This window comes from Malus sylvestris, chromosome 2 (genome assembly GCF_916048215.2).
Source record: "Malus sylvestris chromosome 2, drMalSylv7.2, whole genome shotgun sequence".
Classification (NCBI taxonomy): Eukaryota; Viridiplantae; Streptophyta; class Magnoliopsida; order Rosales; family Rosaceae; genus Malus; species Malus sylvestris.
Genome location: NC_062261.1, coordinates 26257141 through 26263791, shown reverse-complemented (window position 1 = coordinate 26263791; position 6651 = coordinate 26257141).

Below are 6651 nucleotides of genomic sequence, written 5' to 3'. Positions count from 1 at the left end.
CTCGTCCCGTCCCATTCCGTTCCGTCTTATCTTGTCCATCCCGTTCCGTTCTGTTCCGTCCCGTCTCGTCTGCGTACTAAACAGTACCTTTAAGTTGTTTACAGCCTTAACAGTAAGCAATTCTCTGTGATATATCTTTTACAAGTAGCTTTGTAAAGATGTCAACCACTTGATCTTCTATTTTGCAGCAAAGAAGTTGAACCACATTCTTCTGCAAAGCATCCCTAATTAAATGATACTTTCTTTTAATGTGTCTTGTCTTTTGATTAATCACTAAATTCCTTGTCATTGCTATTGCTGACATATTATCACACATTAAGGCAAGGTTCCAAAAAGCACTAGGCGCTAGTCGAGTGGTAGGTAGGAGTCTAGTGTCTAGACAATTTTTTTATTTTATTTTTTTAACACATTTATCCCACCATTTGTATAGTGACACGTGATGTACCACCTCATGTGCTGGTCACATTGAAAAATACCCAAAATACTAACCCAATGACATGGCTCAGTAATATTAAAAACTCCTGTCATTTAAAATTCTTTTTGAATACTTGTTATCTTGTTAACCAAACACCCAATTTTATCTTCAACCCACATCCAAACACCCATATTCTTCCTTGCTTCTTTCCTAGACCGGCACCCCAACCGCTTTCCGTCAATTTCATCCCCACACCTCCTCCCTCAATCTCTTTTCCATCCATCACAACCGCATCTCCTTCCTCATCGATCCCACTCCCACCCCCTCTTTTGTCGTCCTCATCGTAATCCCTTATTTGAATTTCCTTCGGACCTTTGTTAATCTCCACCGCCCTTCCTCTACATATTCGACCAAGATAGTGCATTATCCAAAACCAATTTTTACAGGTGCCATGAATTCCGACGAAAGCGAAAGGGCCGAACCAGCGCTTCTAGGCCTGTGTTTCGACGAGGGGAGGGGAGGGGCGGCTGCCATTCCTCGCCCTCACGTAGCTTTGGCCACTGTGTATAAGAATTACCTTGTGTCTTGGTGTACAAAATAGCTTATATTTGGGCAAAGATTTCTTTGGAGAAGGTCTCTGGACCTCAACACAGCTCCCCAAAGGATTGGCACTTTGATGCTTGGTAGTCGGGCTCTTACTTGTTGGTGCGCTACAAGAAGAGTATAAAGTTAATTTTGAAAGGTGCCTTTGTACGACCTTAGGTATAAGCATTGAGGCTCGCAATCAAAATTAACAAAGTGCTAGGCTTGTTGGTGTGCTACAAGAAGAGTATAAAGTTAATTTTGAAATGTGCCTTTCTAGGGCCTTAGGTATAGGCCTTGAGGCTCGCAGTCAAAATTAACAAAGTGCTAGGCGTGCCATTGCTATCTCAATATAGCAGATGTAGAACAAATGTGTTTTAAGTTGATTACTTGCGCCCCAAGTTATTCAAACTTCTTGTTATCAAAGGATTGTTGCAGATGGGTTAAGTTTGCAGTAAGTTATTTTTATTACCTTGTAAATAAGGACTTTTAGTTCACAATCTTGTATGTTCAAATGGAGGGAGTTCATGGCCTTTTAAATTATTTGATTGTTTCCAAGTTGTTCTTAATGAAAGCAAATCTATTAAGTTAACCAAATCCATATACAAATGGGTTTCTTAAATAGAAAAAAGATGGAAATAACTTGAATACATGCTGAAAAATGCATTAAGCAACAGATCTACTAATTTAGAGGACAAACAAAGAGACTCAGGCAAGATTTCACCTTGTCTGGCAAGGTTGAACCTCTTGTAGCCACTTCTTTTTTAGCTTACAGGGGTTGTATGCTAAAAGGGATGGATGGTAAACAGGTTTACACTAGGGAATCGATACTACAACACTAAGTGAGGTAGCAGAGCTTTTATACTAGACAAAAGATAGCTTTTCTAAGGAAACTATTGCTAGAAGGACTGAATCTAGGTTGAATTTAGCTTTTTGGATGCAAATCTGGCTTGAGAACATAGTTTGTATGTTTGTTTGTTTGTTTGATTGGTTGAGTGCCCTTGTCTCTGGGGCCTGCCTTCCCATTTATAGACAATTTGGCCCGACTGCCTTTAGCTCTGCCCTTACCTAAAAGCTTGTTGAGGGTAGTAAGTCATTAGCTTTTTACATGTAGTGCCACTAAAAAGTACTTTTTGGCTGATAGTAGGTTGGTCTCCATCACTTGTCACTTCAGTTATAGACACGTGCCTCATGCCTTGTTTGAAATCCCGTTCCTGGATTTCACTATTATAATCCACGTATTTGTATTATTGAGATTTTATATTATTTTTTTAGAAATTATATTAAATTATTTGAATTTAGATTTAACTCGAAGTTTGAAGTTTGTAAATTAATTATCTAAAATCCATAGACCTTTCGAGGTCACGATTTATATTTTCGAATAGATCTCAAAAGCACGAGTGCATATGCGAAAACTGTTTACGAGTCCGGATTATAACGGTATAGTTACGGACCTTTGAAGTCGTTTTACTAAACTTTAGATTTTAAGTTAAATAAAATCCCACTCTGTGGGAATTTGGCCCTATCAGATATGACTAAAATTGGTTCCAATCAGACAAACGGATGGAGGGGAGGTAACCAATCAGAACAAGGGGGAGAAAAAAAAAAAGAAATGAGAGGGAAGCTCCCAGCCTTCCCATGGCTGGGCACCCACATACCCAAACGACCCACCCCGGTGATTTTTGCCATTTCTTCCGTCGAATCACCACCATCCAACATCTGCAATCTCTTCTACAACATCTTCTCTACCACTTTCACTCAAGATTGTGGGTTTTTAAGTCAAAAATAAAAACCGTGCGGGTGACCAGAGGTGTTCGACGGTGATTCGACCGTTCCGGCAAGTTTCACCACCCACCATCACCCTTAATAAACTCCACTTGGATCCAGGAACAAGATCCAATCAGTTGTAGGGGCGTTGGAACATCGAGGAAGTCGAATCGAAGAACACCCATCTTAGGGTTTCCTAAGGGTTTGATTGAATTTAGGGCTTTTCCCGGCCAAATTGGACTTGGCCACGTGTATGAAACTTGCTCTACTCATTAAGATCTACATTTCTATGAAATTTGGTAATTTTTGGAGTTAGTCGAACAATTGGGTTTCTATGCGCTGGAAGCCGCCACCTGCAACAGCGCGTGGCTAGTGGATCAGCGATGCCTTTCTAAGTTCAATTAGATGTTGTTGAAGATTAACACCACCCCGTCACCTATTCGGTTGGCATTGATCTCTTTTTTGCAAGAGAACACTGAGGTCTTCGCCTGGTCATATGAGGACATGCCAGGCATCTTTCCCGATATCATATATCATCGCTTAAGTATTGACCCCAAGACCAAGCCAGTGAGACAGAAGCGAAGATCTTATGATGCTGAACGGTACGAGGCAATGAAGGCAGAAGTTGAAAAACTCAAAGGCATAGGCTTCGTCCGCGAAGTCAATTATCCAACGTGGGTAGTAAATGTTGTTCTTGTTAAGAAGAATCCGACCAAGGAAAGTCTTATGCTCCAAAAGGTCTTGTGGAGAATGTGTGTCGATTACACCGACCTTAACAAAGGATGCCCGAAGAATAGTTTTCCTCTTCCTCTCATAGACAGACTTATAGACTCTACGGTAGGGTGTGAACTCCTGAGCTTCATGGATGCTTACTCAGGATACAACCAAATCCTCATGAACCCTCCAGACCAAGAACACACAGCTTTCACTACTGATAGGGGATTATATTGCTATAAAGTCATGCCTTTCAACCTAAAGAATGCATGAGGGACTTATTAGAGACTGGTCAATTTAATGTTCGTCGAACAGATTGGGAAGAGCATGGAAGTTTACGTTGATGATATGTTAGTCAAGAGCAAACACGCTGACCAACACATCACCAACCTATTTGAAACTTTCACCATAAATGTGCCTTTAGCGTAGGCTCTGGTAAATTTTTCGGCTTCATGATAAGCCAACGAGGCATTGAGGCTAATCCCGAGAAGATCAAAGCAATCCTCGACATGAAGGAACCGACAACTTCAAAAGACATCCAGAGCCTTACTGGCAAGGTAGCGGCCTTAACTAGGTTCATTTCTAAGGCCACATACAAATGTGCTCCTTTCTTCAAAGCACTTAAGGGAAGTAAGAAGTACATTACATGGACTGATGAATGTACTGAGGTATTCAAGAACCTCAAAGACTACATGAGTAAAGCCCCTATGCTCTCCAAACCTGAGGTTGGTGACATTTTCATTATTTATCTGTCGGTATCAGCTTTAGCAGTAAATTTCTTTCTCATTCGAAAGGATGGTAATGTCGAACGGCCTGTCTACTACGCTAGCAAGGCCTTACAAGATACGGAGACACGATACTCCAACATTGAGAAATTGGCTCTAGCATTGGTCATGTCTGCTCGAAAACTTCACCCTTACTTCCAAGCATACTCCATCATTGTGCTTACTAATCATCCTCTTCGACAGATACTCCAAAGTCCTGACACTTCTGGGTGAATGATCAAATGGGCGATGGCATTGGGTGAGTTTGACATCTCCTACCAACCAAAGCCAGCTGAGAAGGGCCAAGCAGTGGTAGACTTTATCGCCGTCTTCACATATCATGTTGACATTGTTTCTACGCCTAAAGAAGTGGTTTCATTACCCTCGGAAGCTCAGAAAATAGAACTAACAGCTCTAACATGGAGTCTATATGTTGATGGCTGGTCCAACTAACAGGGTTGTGGAGCAGGACTAGTCTTTACGACCCCTGACAAAGTGGCGATGAAGTATGCTATTCGTTTCAAATTCAAGGCGTCGAACAATGAGGCCGAATATGAAGCCCTCCTAGCAAGCTTACTTTTGGCCAAACACCTTGAGGTTAAACGAATTGATATCTTCAGTGACTCCCAATTGGTGGTTAACTAGGTCACCAACAACTTTGATGCTAAGGATAGCTCTATGGCAGCATATCTAGCACAAACACAATTGTTGCTTAAGCACTTCCACTACCAGATCATCCAAATTCCTCGAGCGGCAAACAGTCATGCAGATGCTTTGGCTCGCCTAGCCTCAGTGGTGGAAGACAAGATTGGGAGAAAAATTTAGGTCGAATTGTTGGCAGCACTAAGCACCATGGCTGCGGAAGTGTGCAACTTACAACAAAGGGATAGTTGGATTACCCCGATTTATAGATTCCTTGCTCATGGCACCCTTCCAAATGACAAAGTCCAAGCTAAGCAGATTTGATACAAGGCTACCCGTTACTTGATTATTAATGACCGACTCTACAAGTGAGGTTTTAACTTACCATACCTAAGATCCCTTATGCCCGCAGAGGCGGAAACTATCATTTGGAAAATACATAAAGGAGTCTGTGGAGATCATGCTGGATCTCGATCCCTAGCACATAAGGCTTTTCGCCAAGGATATTACTCGCCAACACTCCACTAAGATGCCATCAGAATATCCCGCTCATGTGATAAGTGTCAACGCTACACAACTATTCCTCACTCCCCTCCTGAGCCGTTCACTTCTATGATCAGCCCTTGGCCCTTGGCCCAATGGGGACTTGATTTGATCAGCCCAATGCCTGCAGGGAAGGCCAATGTTCGTTATGCAATAGTTGCAATTGACTACTTCACAAAGTGGGCCGAAGTAGAACCCTTGGCAACCATTACTGAGGCAAAAATAGAAAACTTCGTATGGAAGAACATCATTTGCAGATTCGGCATTCCCAATGCGATAGTCACTGACAACGGGTGACAGTTTGACAATAATAAGTTCAGGATATTCTACTCTAAGTTCAACATCAACTTATGTTTTGCCTCCTTAGCTCATCCCTAGTCTAATGGACAAGTTGAAGCCCTCAACAAAATAATCAAGCGAACTTTGAAAACCAACTTGGACAAGGCTAAAGGTTGTTGGCCATAATTTGTACCCTAAGTTCTTTAGTCATACTGCACTTCGTATCAGATATCAACAGGAAAAACCCCATTCTCACTTGCTTTTGGTACAGAGGCAGTTGTCCCAGTTGAGCTTGAGCAAGCAACGTTCCGAGTCTAGAACTACGTGCAAAACGAAAATGACAAACAACTTACCCTTAACTTAGATTTAGTCGAGGAACATAGAAACCAGGCTCATTTGAGGAATGTCGCATACAAGCAGCGCATCTCCAACTACTATGACTCAAGGGTCAAACCTCGTTATTTCAAAGTGGGGGACTGGGTATTGAATAAAAGATTAATGTGTGATAGAGTCCCGAGTGATGGAACACTTAGTCCAAACTGGGATGGACCGTTTGAAGTGTTTGGTATCAGTCGCCCTGGCTCCTACAAGCTTAGAAGCTCCGATGGCAAGACCCTTGGCCATCCATGGAACGCTAATCACTTGAAGTACTATTACAAGTAAACTCACATTGTACAAGTGTTAACCTTCAGCCGTTCGGCATCCAATGTAACGAAGACTATTTGGCATGAATTCAATTAAGAGGTAATTTAGACAACTCGGTCTTAATCCTCTTACATTCCTAGCAATGGAACACTCGGGTTCAAAGCTTCACCATGAATGCTTCCAACATGAAACAAAGTCTAAGTATATGTCAACAAGACTATACAAATAAATGAACAGCTTCACAGTATATTCGTTCAATCAAACATTCCAACACATTCATACATAAGCCAACTGTGATTT